This window comes from Danio aesculapii, chromosome 4, assembly GCF_903798145.1.
Source record: "Danio aesculapii chromosome 4, fDanAes4.1, whole genome shotgun sequence".
Taxonomy (NCBI): Eukaryota; Metazoa; Chordata; class Actinopteri; order Cypriniformes; family Danionidae; genus Danio; species Danio aesculapii.
In genome coordinates, this window is record NC_079438.1 from 28,078,272 (window position 1) to 28,093,391 (window position 15,120).

At 49.7% G+C, this 15,120-nt stretch overlaps 1 non-coding gene across 1 annotated transcript; it reads right to left on the reverse strand.

Annotated features, from left to right (window-relative positions):
• Positions 1-7,849: 7,849 nt before the first annotated feature.
• trnag-ucc (transfer RNA glycine (anticodon UCC)) lies at positions 7,850-7,921 on the reverse strand. The gene has a single exon. It is a non-coding gene; the product is annotated as a tRNA-Gly (tRNA).
• Positions 7,922-15,120: the final 7,199 nt, after the last annotated feature.

Below are 15,120 nucleotides of genomic sequence, written 5' to 3' on the forward strand. Positions count from 1 at the left end.
TAGATCTAATTCTGTCTTATGGCATTGAGATCATTGATGTAGACATTATACCACAAAGTGATGATATTACAGACCACTACCTCTTACTATATAAGCTGTGTTTACCTGATATTAGCAGATATGCTCTGATGTATCGCCCTAGGAGAACTATTGTTCCATCTACCAAGGATGAATTTATAAATAACTCACCTGATCTTTCTTTATTTCGAAATGCACCCGCAAACGCAAATTACCTTGATGTAGTAACCAGCAGTATGGATGCCATCTTTACTAGCACTCTAAATTCTGTGGCACCCATCAAACTAAAAAAAGGCTAGAGAGAATAAATCTACACCGTGGTGTAATAGTCATACTCGCGCTCTCAAAACAGCAACCCGTGCCCTGGAACGTAAATGGAAAAAAACTAATTTAGAAGTTTTTAGAATTGCTTACAAAGACAGTATGTCCAGCTACAGGAGGGCTTTAAAATCTGCCAGGGCTGAGCACCTCCGCAAACTGATAGAAAATAATCATAACAATCCTAGATTCTTATTTAACACCATTGCTAAATTAACAAATAATCGGTCATCTTTGGAAGAAAACGTTCCACCGCAAATTAGTAGTGATGACTTCATGAATTTTTTTTCAGTGATAAAATAGAAGGCTTTAGACAGAAAATAGGAGATATTAAACTTTCTGCACCGCCTTATACTTCAGATCCAGTTAACATCCCACCGAATCAAAATAACCTACAGTGCTTCAAAATCATAGAACAGGAAGAGCTAGATAAAATTATAATAAACCAGCTACGTGTATGTTGGACTCAATTCCAACTAAATTACTGAAAGAATTGCTACCTGTTATAGGATAACCTCTTCTTAACGTTATCAACTCTTCTTTATCTTTAGGCCATGTTCCAAATCCTTACAAGTTAGCTGTTATTAAACCTATTATTAAGAAACCACAACTGGACCCCAGCAACTTAGCTAATTATAGGCCTATTTCAAAACCTTCCGTTTATGTCTAATATACTAGAAAATGTTGTTTCTGCGCAATTATGCTCCTTTCTGCAGACAAACAATGTTTTTGAAGTGTTTCAGTCAGGTTTCAGAGCTCATCATGACTTCTAGGCTGGACTACTGTAATGCACTGTTTGCTGGCTGCCCAGCATCCTCTATTAACAAACTTCAATTAGTACAAAATGCAGCTGCCAGAGTTCTTACCAGGTCTAGAAAATATGATCATATCACCCCAATTTTATCTTCCTTACACTGGCTGCCTGTTAAGTTTCGTATTGAATTTAAAATATTGCTTCTTGCATATAAAGCTTTAAATAATCTAGCTCCTGTTTATCTAACCAACCTTCTCTCTCGCTACAATCCAACTCGCTCTTTAAGATCTCAAAACTCAGGGCTTCTGGTAGTACCTAGAATAGCAAAGTCGAGTAAAGGAGGTCGAGCCTTCTTATTTATAGCTCCTAAACTCTGGAATAGCCTTGCTGATAACGTCTGAGGCTCAGACACACTCTCCCGATTCAAAATTAGATTAAAGACCTATCTGTTTAGTAAAGCATACACTCAGTGCACCACTTAGCTGGTTTCCACACAGGTTTCTGCACCTTGTTTATATACACTATGAACAGCAGCTACGCTAATTATTCTCTATTTCCACCTGGGGATACTCTTCCCGAGGCCCTCAGATTATGCAGAGTCACTGATTCGATCCAAGACCAACGACAAGATGATCCCAAGGTTTCCATATCCTGGACCAGGCCGTATCCTGAGCAGCTACTGTGGTGGTCATGGAGGAGTGGAACATGAGACTGATTCCTGTGATGCTCCAGGGACAGACGAGTCTTCGCTGAGGCCAGCTGCCAGCCTCTGCCACTGAGACTGCGGCTCTGCACAAGACGTTTGGCCAGCGGAGAAATTAAAATGGTCGTGCCCAACTGAGCCTGGTTTCTCTCAAGGTTTTTTTTCTTCACTTTCGCCAAGTAGTGAAGTTTTTTTCCCTCTCCGCTGTCGCCACTGGCTTGCATGGTTCGGAATCTGTAGAGCTGCGCATCGTTGGATTTGCTCTTCAGTGTTTGGACTCTCAGTAGTGATTATTAAACCACACTGAACTGAGCTAAACTAAACTGAACTTAAACACTAAAAACTGAACTACACTGTTCACTGCTATGACCTTTTATGTGAAGCTGCTTTGACACAATCTACATTGTAAAAGCGCTATACAAATAAAGGTGAATTTAATTGAATTGAAAAAAGTTGTGCAGCATGATCTGTTAAGAAGGGCCTGATTTTTCTAATGTTGAAAAGTGCAGATCTGCATGATGGAGCTGTGTTAGCAATGTCCTCACAGAAGTTAACCCCCGCTTTTGGGCAGCCCTCTTCCGACCTCTTTATGCAGCCCAAAGGACTGAGCCGTCCTGGGAGACGCCTGCAAATACCCAGAATTGGACCATGGGCTATATGGCCATTCAACGCCGGCGCAGACCAGGACAGTCTCGTCCAGCCTGGCACCTCTTTGTGTTGAAAAAGGGATAACCAAGGCTGAACCTGAACCCGGCCGTCCCACGCGACACTTTAAACACAGGAGATAGGGATCATTTATCCCGATTGAAGCTATTTTTTACCACACAGATAGAGGAATACTAAAGACACTGAACACCATATGACCTTTATTGTTAAATATTTATTCAGGAAGATTTAGAGTATTCTGTTGCTTCGAGAGGGGCGTTTCCCCTTTGAAGGCTGCCATGGCAGCATCCTCCTGCCAGTTCCTTCCTGAAAAAGAGAAAAGGCCAGTTAGCTAACACCACACGTTCCTCTGTTGAGGTCCATGCCAAAAAGGAACTGATTTACCAGGGGTGACCCGGGACTCTCTGTCCTCTTGTGCCCCTTCCTTGAGTGGCATTCTCTGCCCGCTGCCTCCTCCTTCTCCTCCTCCACCAAGGCCCTCTCGAAGAGCCTGCAGCGCTCACGTGCTTGGATAGGTCCGAGGTGAAGTGCGTAGAACTTATCTGAGGTTGAAGTGTCGTGGCACATGAATTACGCCACCTTCCTGTGATCCTCGGAAGAATGTGAATTATTTGCCTGCGTCAGAAACAGACAGACAGAGACTTTTTGGGGTCAAAGCCGCTGGCAGTCATGGGGGTCACAGGGGGGGCACTGCATAGATACTCACGTGCGTCGCGATGGCAGTTCGGACGTCAGTGAAGGTGGGCTTTCCGGGAAGCCCCATGCTGGTCCACGCAGATTGAAAATATTTGTTCAGGGTTCGACAGGGACTGGCTCTGGAAGTAAAAAAAAAAAATAGGAGGCCTGGCTCCCCCCGGGGAGGCTAGCCCGCAGCTGCAAGAACCTCCGGAACCAGCTGTATTCTTCCTTGTTGAGAGACAACTGGGCCGCGTCGAAGGCTCTGTTTGTCTTATGTGTGGTGATCTGGACAAGCAGAGAGAAGATGAGTAAGCGCCTACCACTGGTGGCCCCCACCCGCAAAGTTCCACTCACGTTAATGACATAGGCAGACTCGTTCGGGCTTCTGGAGGCCTCCTCGACCTCCTGGATGGTCAGGTTCTGGAAGACGCTACAGCGATGGCCTGTGATGGAGGTCAGGTAGCCGGTCAGAAAACCATAGAAGCGCCACTGCTGCCTGGTGTCTGGGCTGGTCTCGAGGCCATCTGACGGAAGGCAGTAAGGGGTTAGACTTTTCCAACAAATCTTGTTACACCACCAATGGTTTAAACTTAGCGATAGCTGCTGGTGCCCCAAGGCAAAAAGATTACCTCTGCTCCAGGGCGCCAGCAGCTCTCGGTCAAACGATCTCTGCTCCGGGGCGCCAGCGGCTCTCGGTCAAACGAGCCACGTCAGCGTACCTCCCTTAACCCCTGTCTCCTCCCTTAACTCCCGAACAGAAGACGGGGGTTAAGGGAAGTACGCTGACGTGGCTCGTTTGACCGAGAGCCGCTGGTGCCCCGGAGCAGAAGAGGGAAGAGCGGAAAGGTCAGCATTTCCAAGAGTCCGAACACTCACCTAGAAGGGCAGGGATTTTTCTTCCAGCCGTCCGGTGACAGCGTAGCAGGGTGGCTTTGGAGATGAGTCGTCCTTATTTGGCCTACTTGGTTCTTACCTCGTGTACCACGACGCGGCAGCGTATGCCGCGAATGAGAGCTCGAACCAGCACCAGGGTGGTGCTGGAGAGGCGGCAGCAGGCCGGCCGGGTTTCGGAGAGATAATCTAGGAACTGCGCGACGTTCTTCAGGTAGTGCTGCCTCATGGGCTCGGCCATGCCCGTTTGGCCTAGCAGGGCAGACCAGACTCGGATGCGCGCCGGCTGGTTGAGAAAGGACAAGGTTTCTGGGTCCGCGTGGCCTTTCGCCATGTAGCCTAGGAAGGCCTTGATCCTCGCCAGTTTGCAGGTGATGTTGTTCCGCAGACGGCCGTTGGGCTCGCTTCCCAATTGGAAACCTTCGAACTTTTCCAAAAGCAGGTCTACAGAACGGGGACGAAAAGTCAGCCTTGATGACATACCCCCAGCAGCCCAACAGAAAAGTGCCATAACCATACTCAACTCAGGGCGCGGACGTGGTCCGGGTACGGGTACTTTGTTGGATCGTAGGCTTCCAGAGGCCCGGAGGCCGCCTGGGGACCTCGTGCCGCCCCTCGCCCGGGGGCCGGGTAGGGGGATGGTGCCGGCGGTGCAGGAGACGACCTTGCCCGCCTGCTCTTCCTCCCTTCTTCCCCTGTTCCCCCCTCCTCAACTCTCGATAGCGGCGGGTAAATTCGAGCTGGGTGGACCTCACCTTATCCACCTGCCTGCGGAGGTCTGAGAGCTGGGCCTGTATGCGCTCCGTAGTGAGCCTGCAGCGGGAGTCGCCGCACGGACGGTCGGCTTCCGGGCCGTCTGGTTCCCGTTCCACTTCTGAGGACAACGCCAGCTGAGACACCACGGGTACCGTCGGTTGAGTGGACTGCAACCACCGCAACTCTCGAGCCACTTTCCGACGCTTTGCTCGCCCCATGGCCTCTTTCCTGGCCGAGACGGAGAGCTCGGCGTGCTGCTTCAGGTGTCTGTCTAGGCGGGCCGGCGTCCTTCGACAGCCGGCCACCGGGCATACCGTCTTCTGCGTGTCCACGCAGCCAGTGGCGAGCGCTAGCAAAAGCTTCTTCTCGTCCACGTTTGACACCTTGTGGACCGTGGACACATGCGGCGAGAGCCGGCGGTAGACGTTGAGGCAGAGTGCATATTCGGCCATAACCGTCCAAGACCACGGCTGGAGGGAGAGGGAACCACACGCCGCGTGGAGCGGTTTAAAAGATGGCGGACGAGGCGTCCACTTCCGCGTCATTGATGCTGGTGACCCCTCCTTCTTAAAGGGGAAGACCGATACCTTCGAGATCACTTTGGTCCAATGCACACGTATATTTGGAAGCAGTTGTTACAACTTTTGGTGGATTTTTCTCCAAGGAACAATGCACCGTTTTAGGCAGCAGCGGGGACTTTTTTGCGCTGCTTTTTAATTTCCCTTTTCCCACACAAAGGGATGGCATGAGCCCCGTCGAACATGCACCGTTTTGGGCAGCTTGAACTGCGCCAGGCGCAGGGCTTTTTGCATAGCTTTTTATTTTTCCCTTTTCCCACACAAAGGGATGGCATGAGCCCCGTCGAACACGCACCGTTTTGGACAGCTTGAACTGTGCCAGCCGTGGGGGCTTTTTACATAGCTTTTTATTTCCCTTTTCCCACACAAAGGGATGGCATGAGCCCCGTCGAACACGCACCGTTTTGGACAGCTTGAACTGTGCCAGCCGTGGGGGCTTTTTACATAGCTTTTTATTTCCCTTTTCCCACACAAAGGGATGGCATGAGCCCCGTCAAACACGCACAGTTTTGGGCAGCTTGAACTGCGCCAGCCGTGGGGGCTTTTTGCACGGCTTTTCCCATTTTCAAAGCGCTTCCGTAGATCCCCATCGAACACGCACTTTTTCGGGGCTCATCGCAACCATCAAAAGGGGGGGCCAGACCGTAACCCCACCACTGACCTCGGCTTGTTTTACCTCGCCGGAGACTACTAGCGGCCACCCTCCACCACCGGGGGAGAGGGGGAGGGGGCTGGTGGAGCAGGGGGGGACCGCCGAGGGCCGGCAAGGATAAACCCGAAGGGGTAGGCGGGGTTGCGGACGAGCGGGAGCGGCAGCACTGGTCACACGCACGCACAGGGGCTGGAGCCGGCCCCAGCCCATACCCCACGTAGCCCCTGGGCTCGATTCACCACGCTGGAGACTCTACCAAGCCCACCAACCATCCCCAGCCCTTGTCCAGGGCGAGTGGGGGCATGGACTGAGAATCAGCAGGGGGGGGGACAAAGCACAGGAGGGCGGGCTGGCGGGCAGAGCGGCGGACATGCTCTAGGTCAAAACCAGATGGGCCATTTGAGTTTTTTCTCCCACAGATAGAGGCGGGAAGAGGGGGGGGGTTGTGTGTAGAGGGACACCCCCCCACGCCTCCCTCAAAGCACGCCCGAGGCAGGGAGGAACCAACCACACCCATAGAGGCCGACGCACCAATGTTGGGGGGGTGCCTAACCCATGGGGCATCAAACGAGCTCCTATCGATCAGCGTACTGGTTCAGGCGCGAAACCGTCAAAACCTAAGTCCACGTTTCTTCGCCTTCCCCGAAAACCTATTTGCAGGTCAGAGATCATTGGCGTCGGACACGTACCTCCGAGCACGGGACGTCCCGGAAAGGCGGTCTCCCATCGGGCATTGCTTGGCGGGCTGGGGCCTAGGTCTAATCATCTCCACCGGGAATCGAACCCGGGTCAACTGCTTGGAAGGCAGCTATGCTCACCACTATACCACCAACGCTTGCAGACATCTCTTGCCAGATGAGCTCAAAAAGAATGCTTTCAACCAAGGCCCTCTTTGTCTTGGTTCGGCACTGAAAAACATGTCCAGCATATGGGTCCCAACCATCTGAAAATGCACTGATCTACCCACATGTCATGGGACATCTTCACAAGAGTGGCGCCTGGCCATGTAATGTTACGGCAGCCAAAAGGAATACATTTGCTGGGAATATACTTAGAAGCCAGCTATGCTCACCACTATATTACCAACGCTTGTAGACATCCTCTCACAGAAGTGTAGAAAATGAAACCTTTCGACCAAGGAGTTCTTTGTGTGGGCGAAAAAAAAAAAATGTCGAGTATGGATCCCATCTCATTCTGATGTTGAGGTTGGATAAAGCGTTCGAAGGTACAACCTCACCCAAAAAAAGGAGGTCGATAATTTCACTCTGCAGTGGTGGAGTTCTCATCTTCTGTCACCCAGTATTCACTGTAATGAGCTCCCTCGGTTGGAATGTCATTGCAAGGGTTGACTGGATGCAGCTCATGAAAGGGCAAGCTGACATTTTGTAGAGTAAAAGCTTGGCAATGTGTAAGAATGAATGGCGTGCTTTGTTTGCTGCAAAACATGCTAATAACGTTCTCATGTGTGATGCACTGTTCAAGTTACTGCTGATGACCAGTCGAAGACTGATGAAGAAGCAAGGATTATTAATGAAGAAAAACTGTCCAAGCCCAGTTTTCTACCCTCCTCTTGCTGTCAGCCAAGGTCTTTAGTGCCAGCATTGCAGACAATGCTGTTAGGACTGGATTACATTGCTGATCTGTGTGTGGGGAGAATGGGTTTTTCTACTCTGCAGATCATCGTTAGTATAGTGGACAGTATCTCTGCCTGTCACGCGGAAGACGGGGGTTCGATTCCCCGAAGGGGAGGCCCTCCTTTGTCTTTGACTTTTTGGCTGTTGCCTTTCACAAGTGTGGCAACAGACTAAGTGGTATTTACAGCAGCCAAAAGGAAATGCGTTGGCCGGGAATCGAACCCGGGTCAACTGCTTGGAAGACAGCTATGCTCACCACTATACCACCAACGCTTGCAGATATCTCTTGCCAGATAAGCTCAAAAAGAATGCTTTCAACCAAGGCCCTCTTTGTCTTGGTTCGCACTGAAAAACATGTCCAGCATGTGGATCCCAACCATTTCAAAATGCACTTATCTACCCACATGTCATGGGACATCTTCACAAGAGTGGCGCCTGGCCATGTAATGTTACGGCAGCCAAAAGGAATACATTTGCTGGGAATATACTTAGAAGCCAGCTATGCTCAGCACTATATTACCAACGCTTGCAGACATCCTCTCACAGAAGTGTAGAAAATGAAAGCTTTCAACCAAGGAGTTCTTTGTGTAGGCAAAAAAAAATGTTGATGGATCCAATCTCTTTCTGATGCTGAGGTTGGGTAAAGCTTTCGAAGGTACAACCTCTCCAAAAAAAAAAAAAACAGAGGTCGATAATTTCACTCTGCAGTGGTGGAGTTCTCATCTTCTGTCACCCAGTCATCACTGTAATGAGCTCCCCCGGTTTGAATGTCATTGCAAGGGTTGAATGGATGCAGCTAATTAAAGTGCAAGCTGACATTTTGTGGAGTAAAAGCTGGGCTATGTCTAAGAATAAATGGCGTGCTTTGTTTGCTGCAAAACATGCTAATAATGTTCTGTGTGATGCACTGTTCATGTTACTGCTGATGACCATTTGAAGGCTGATTAAGAATTAAGGAATATTAATGAAAAAAAAACTGTCTAAGCCCAGTTTTCAACCCTCCTCTTGCCTCCTCGACGTGAAGGCGCCTATTTTTAAATAGCCAACTCTTGACAGCTGCTCTCGCTTACGGCCATACCACCCTGGAATGCTAGAGGGCAATAGTGCACTTGCAGCAAAGGAAGTGGTAGGCAGAGGGTGAGAAAGGCTCACTCATTTATTGTTTTGTTTATTTGTTTTTTCAGAAAAAGATTTTTTTTGAGTTTTTCGTCCACTTGCCAGCAGCACTTTGCAGTCTGGGAAGTTTGTGTTCTGTTATGAGTGCAAATGCGGAAGGACTAAAAGGTAAAGGTATGGACATGGATAGAAAACGAAGAGGGCAACTGGAGAATGTACTGGAAGTAGGACAACACATTGGACACGGACAAATGGGTGATAAAAGGATCTATACTAAAGAAGCTACAGTGATTGTTTATATGACAGACGTGAATGAACCTAGAGCAGCCAAAGGGCGCCGACCGAGGCATGAGTCCCACGGGGCGCTTAGTAGGGGCTTTCCGGACGGCTGTTCTAGGATGCTGCGCGCCGGCCCCTAGATGATTTTTCCCGGCCCCTACGACCGCGCAGGCCCCTAGGGGAGGGCCCCCCGACTCACTCCGAGGCGACGCCTCCCCCCTAGCTCCCCCGGTGGCAGCGCGGAATGCCGTTGAAAAAGTCATCTTTTTCGACCCATTCTGTTGCAATCTGGGGTTCGCCACGGGGTGGCAGCGGACTGACAGAGACCCCCTACGTGGGAGTGCCGAATAGGTGAGGGCTGGGAGTCCGGGAAAAGCCTAAACCTCCCCCTTACAGCCTATATGTCAGAAGAGCGCTCGCCCACCCTGCCAGGACCCCTCCCACCTCCCACGAACAGCCTATTCGTCCCCCTGAACACCTAAGTGGCCGGGAACAGCCTATTTGTCCCCCTAAACACTTATGTGGCCACAAACAGCATATCAGTCCCCCTGAACACCTAAATTGTGGGAACAACCCATACATCTCTCTGAACACCAATGTGGCCACGAACAGCCTATCTGTCCCCCTGAACACTTATGTGGCCACAAACAGCCTATCAGTCCCCCTGAACACCTAAATTGTGGGAACAACCCATACATCTCTCTGAACACCAATGTGGCCACGAACAGCCTATCTGTCCCCCTGAACACCAATGTGACCACAAACAGCCTATCAGTCCCCCTGAACACCTAAATTGTGGGAACAACCCATACATCTCTCTGAACACCAATGTGGCCACGAACAGCCTATCTGTCCCCCAGAACACTTATGTGGCCACAAACAGCCTATCTGTCCCCCTGAACACTTATGTGGCCACAAACAGCCTATCAGTCCCCCTGAACACCTAAATTGTGGGAACAACCCATACATCTCTCTGAACACTTATGTGGCCACGAACAGCCTATCTGTCCCCCTGAACACCAATGTGACCACGAACAGCCTATTTGTCCCCCTGAACACTTATGTGGCCACAAACAGCCTATCAGTCCCCCTGAACACCTAAATTGTGGGAACAACCCATACATCTCTCTGAACACTTATGTGGCCACGAACAGCCTATCTGTCCCCCTGAACACCAATGTGACCACGAACAGCCTATTTGTCCCCCTGAACACTTATGTGGCCACAAACAGCCTATCAGTCCCCCTGAACACCTAAATTGTGGGAACAACCCATACATCTCTCTGAACACCAATGTGGCCACGAACAGCCTATCTATCCCCCTGAACACTTATGTGGCCACAAACAGCCTATCAGTCCCCCTGAACACCTAAATTGTGGGAACAAACCATACATCTCTCTGAACACCAATGTGGCCACGAACAGCCTATCTGTCCCCCTGAACACTTATGTGGCCACGAACAGCCTATCTGTCCCCCTGAACACCAATGTGGCCACGAACAGCCTATCTGTCCCCCTGAACACTTATGTGGCCACGAACAGCCTATCTGTCCCACTGAACACTTATGTGGCCACAAACAGCCTATCAGTCCCCCTGAACACCTAAATTGTGGGAACAACCCATACATCTCTCTGAACACCAATGTGGCCACGAACAGCCTATCTGTCCCCCTGAACACTTATGTGGCCACAAACAGCCTATCAGTCCACCTGAACACCTAAATTGTGGGAACAACCCATACATCTCTCTGAACACCAATGTGGCCACGAACAGCCTATCTGTCCCCCTGAACACTTATGTGGCCACGAACAGCCTATCTGTCCCCCTGAACACTAATGTGACCACGAACAGCCTATTTGTCCCCCTGAACACTTATGTGGCCACAAACAGCCTATCAGTCCCCCTGAACACCTAAATTGTGGGAACAACCCATACATCTCTCTGAACACCAATGTGGCCACGAACAGCCTATCTATCCCCCTGAACACTTATGTGGCCACGAACAGCCTATCTGTCCCCCTGAACACCAATGTGACCAAGAACAGCCTATTTGTCCCCCTGAACGCTTATGTGGCCACAAACAGCCTATCAGTCCCCCTGAACACCTAAATTGTGGGAACAACCCATACATCTCTCTGAACACCAATGTGGCCACGAACAGCCTATCTGTCCCCCTGAACACCTATGTGGCCACAAACAGCCTATCTGTCCCCCTGAACACCTAAATGGCCAGAAATGACCAATCTGTCCCTCTGAACACCAATGTGACCACGAACAGCCTATCTGTCCCCCTGAACACTTATGTGGCCACAAACAGCCTATCAGTCCCCCTGAACACCTAAATTGTGGGAACAACCCATACATCTCTCTGAACACCAATGTGGCCACGAACAGCCTATCTGTCCCCCTGAACACCTATGTGGCCACAAACAGCCTATCTGTCCCCCTGAACACCTAAATGGCCAGAAATGACCAATCTGTCCCTCTGAACACCAATGTGACCACGAACAGCCTATCTGTCCCCCTGAACACTTATGTGGCCACAAACAGCCTATCAGTCCCCCTGAACACCTAAATTGTGGGAACAACCCATACATCTCTCTGAACACCAATGTGGCCACGAACAGCCTATCTGTCCCCCTGAACACCTATGTGGCCACAAACAGCCTATCTGTCCCCCTGAACACCTAAATGGCCAGAAATGACCAATCTGTCCCTCTGAACACCAATGTGACCACGAACAGCCTATCTGTCCCCCTGAACACTTATGTGGCCACAAACAGCCTATCAGTCCCCCTGAACACCTAAATTGTGGGAACAAACCATACATCTCTCTGAACACCAATGTGGCCACGAACAGCCTATCTGTCCCCCTGAACACTTATGTGGCCACGAACAGCCTATCTGTCCCCCTGAACACCAATGTGGCCACGAACAGCCTATCTGTCCCCCTGAACACTTATGTGGCCACGAACAGCCTATCTGTCCCCCTGAACACTTATGTGGCCACAAACAGCCTATCAGTCCCCCTGAACACCTAAATTGTGGGAACAACCCATACATCTCTCTTAACACCAATGTGGCCACGAACAGCCTATCTGTCCCCCTGAACACTTATGTGGCCACAAACAGCCTATCAGTCCACCTGAACACCTAAATTGTGGGAACAACCCATACATCTCTCTGAACACCAATGTGGCCACGAACAGCCTATCTGTCCCCCTGAACACTTATGTGGCCACGAACAGCCTATCTGTCCCCCTGAACACTAATGTGACCACGAACAGCCTATTTGTCCCCCTGAACACTTATGTGGCCACAAACAGCCTATCAGTCCCCCTGAACACCTAAATTGTGGGAACAACCCATACATCTCTCTGAACACCAATGTGGCCACGAACAGCCTATCTATCCCCCTGAACACTTATGTGGCCACGAACAGCCTATCTGTCCCCCTGAACACCAATGTGACCACGAACAGCCTATTTGTCCCCCTGAACACTTATGTGGCCACAAACAGCCTATCAGTCCCCCTGAACACCTAAATTGTGGGAACAACCCATACATCTCTCTGAACACCAATGTGGCCACGAACAGCCTATCTGTCCCCCTGAACACCTATGTGGCCACAAACAGCCTATCTGTCCCCCTGAACACCTAAATGGCCAGAAATGACCAATCTGTCCCTCTGAACACCAATGTGACCACGAACAGCCTATTTGTCCCCCTGAACACTTATGTGGCCACGAACAGCCTATCTGTCCCCCTGAACACCTATGTGGCCACGAACAGCCTATCTATTCCCCTGAACACCTAAGTTGCCAGGAACGACTTATCTGTCCCCCTGAACACCTAAATGCCAAGTAACGATCTACAAGTCCCCCTGGATGCCAACGTGGCCACGATCAACCACTCAAGCCCTCGGAATGCCAAAGTTGCCAGGAACAATGCAGTCGTAGATTATTCAATAAAACAATATCTTATTAGGCTGTCTTTGGACATCCCATCTGTAGCTAATTAAGCTGTCTGTCATCCCACTAGGCTGTGGACATCCCACTAGGCTGTCTGTGGACAGCCCATCTGTAGCTTATTAGGCTGTCTGTGGACATCCCATCTGTAGCTTATTAGGCTGTCTGTGGACATCCCACTAGGTTGTCTGTGGACATCCCATCTGTAGCTTATTAAGCTGTCTACGGACATCCCGACTGTAGCTTATTAGGCTGTCTGTGGACATCCCACTAGGCTGTCTGTGGACATCCCACCTGTAGCTTATTTGAACAGGCCGAGGTAGGCTGTCCGTGGACACCCCAGTAAAAGGTCTTAATTCCCAGCAGGAACAATTTGGGGGTTCATTAGGGGGAGCAGAGGGGTCAGGAGGCCCCACTCAGCAGTTTTTTCCATGTCAGAGCTCACCAAAAGACTTCTGTGACCTAAAAAAAAGCTCTGTTTACGAACAGCCTATCTGGGCCCACTCAAATAAGTTACACGTGGGATGTTTTACATGATCCACCCACCCAAGTGGTCAAACTTCAACAGATCCACAAAAAAAACCTTTGGAGGTGGATCCCCACATCCCCCTGAGTTGTCCCCTGCTGTCAAAACCTTAAAATTCCACTGTCCAGCAACCACCTATTTTTATGAATGGAATAGATTGTAGGTGAGATGTCCAGATCTCTGCTTCTGGACACAGCAGAGAGCCCAAACCTGCATTCCTGTGCTAGTCTAGGCATGCCCTGTCCATGCTGTGAATTTGAAGAAGATTGGAGAAACTTGAAAATCTGACCAAAAAAATCTCTAAGGGGTACGTACCCCCTTTGAATTTTTTTTGGTCAAATTTTCAAGTTTCTCCAAACTTCACCAAATTCACCCCCTGGACAGGATGTGTCCAGACTAGCACAGAAATGCAGGTTTGGGCTCTCTGCTGTGTCCAGAAGCTGAGATCTGGACATCCCACGTACAATCTATCCCATTGTATGAAATAGGATGTTCGTGGACAGTGGAATTTCAAGGTTTCGAAACTTGTAGGTGGCCCAGGGGGGCTTGCCCTTTCACCTCAATAGGTTTTTTTTGGCACTTTTTGAGGTTTTCCAGCTCACAGATGGATAAAAAAAAAACATCCCACCTGTAACTTATTTGAACAGAGCGAGGTAGGCTGTCCGTGGACACCCCAGTAAAAGGTCACTATTCACAGCAGGAACAGTTTTGGGGTTCATTAGGGGTAGTAGAGGGGTCAGAAAGCCCCACCCAGCATTTTTTTCCACATCAGAGCTTACCAAAAGGCTTCTGTGGCCTAAAAAAGCACTGTCCATGAACAGCCTATCTGGGCCCACTCAAATAAGTTACACGTGGGATGTTTTACATGGTCCACCCACCCAAGTGGTCAAACTTCAACAGATTCCAAAAAAAAACCTTTGAAGGGGGATCCCCAGCTCCCCCTGAGTTGCCCCCTGCTTTTAAAACCTCAAAATTCCACTGTCCAGCAACCACCTATTTTTATGAATGGAATAGATTGTACGTGGGATGTCCAGATCTCAGCTTATACAAGGGCTAGCAAGCTGAAACCTGGCCTCCTGCTCTAATCTGGACATGCCCTCTCCAGGGTGTGAATTTGTAGAAGTTTGAAGAATGTTGAAAATCTGACCAAAAAAAACTCAAAGGGTACTACCCCTTTGAGTTTTTTTTTGTCAAATTTTCAAGTTTCTCCAAACTTCCCCAAATTCACCCCCTGGACAGGGCATGTCCAGACTAGCACAGAAACGCAAGTTTGGGCTTTCTACAGTGTCCAGAAGCTGAGATCTGGACATCTCACGTAGAATCTATCCCATTGTATGAAATAGGCTGTTCGTGGACAGTGGAATTTCAAGGTTTCGAAACCTGTAGGTGGCCCAGGGGGACTTGCCCTTTCACCTCAATAGGTTTTTTTGGCACTTTTTGAGGTTTTCCAGCTCACAGATGGATAAAAAAAAACATCCCACCTGTAACTTATTTGAACAGAGCGAGGTAGGCTGTCCGTGGACACCCCTGTAAAAGGTCACTATTCACAGCAGGAACAGTTTTGGGGTTCATTAGGGAAAGT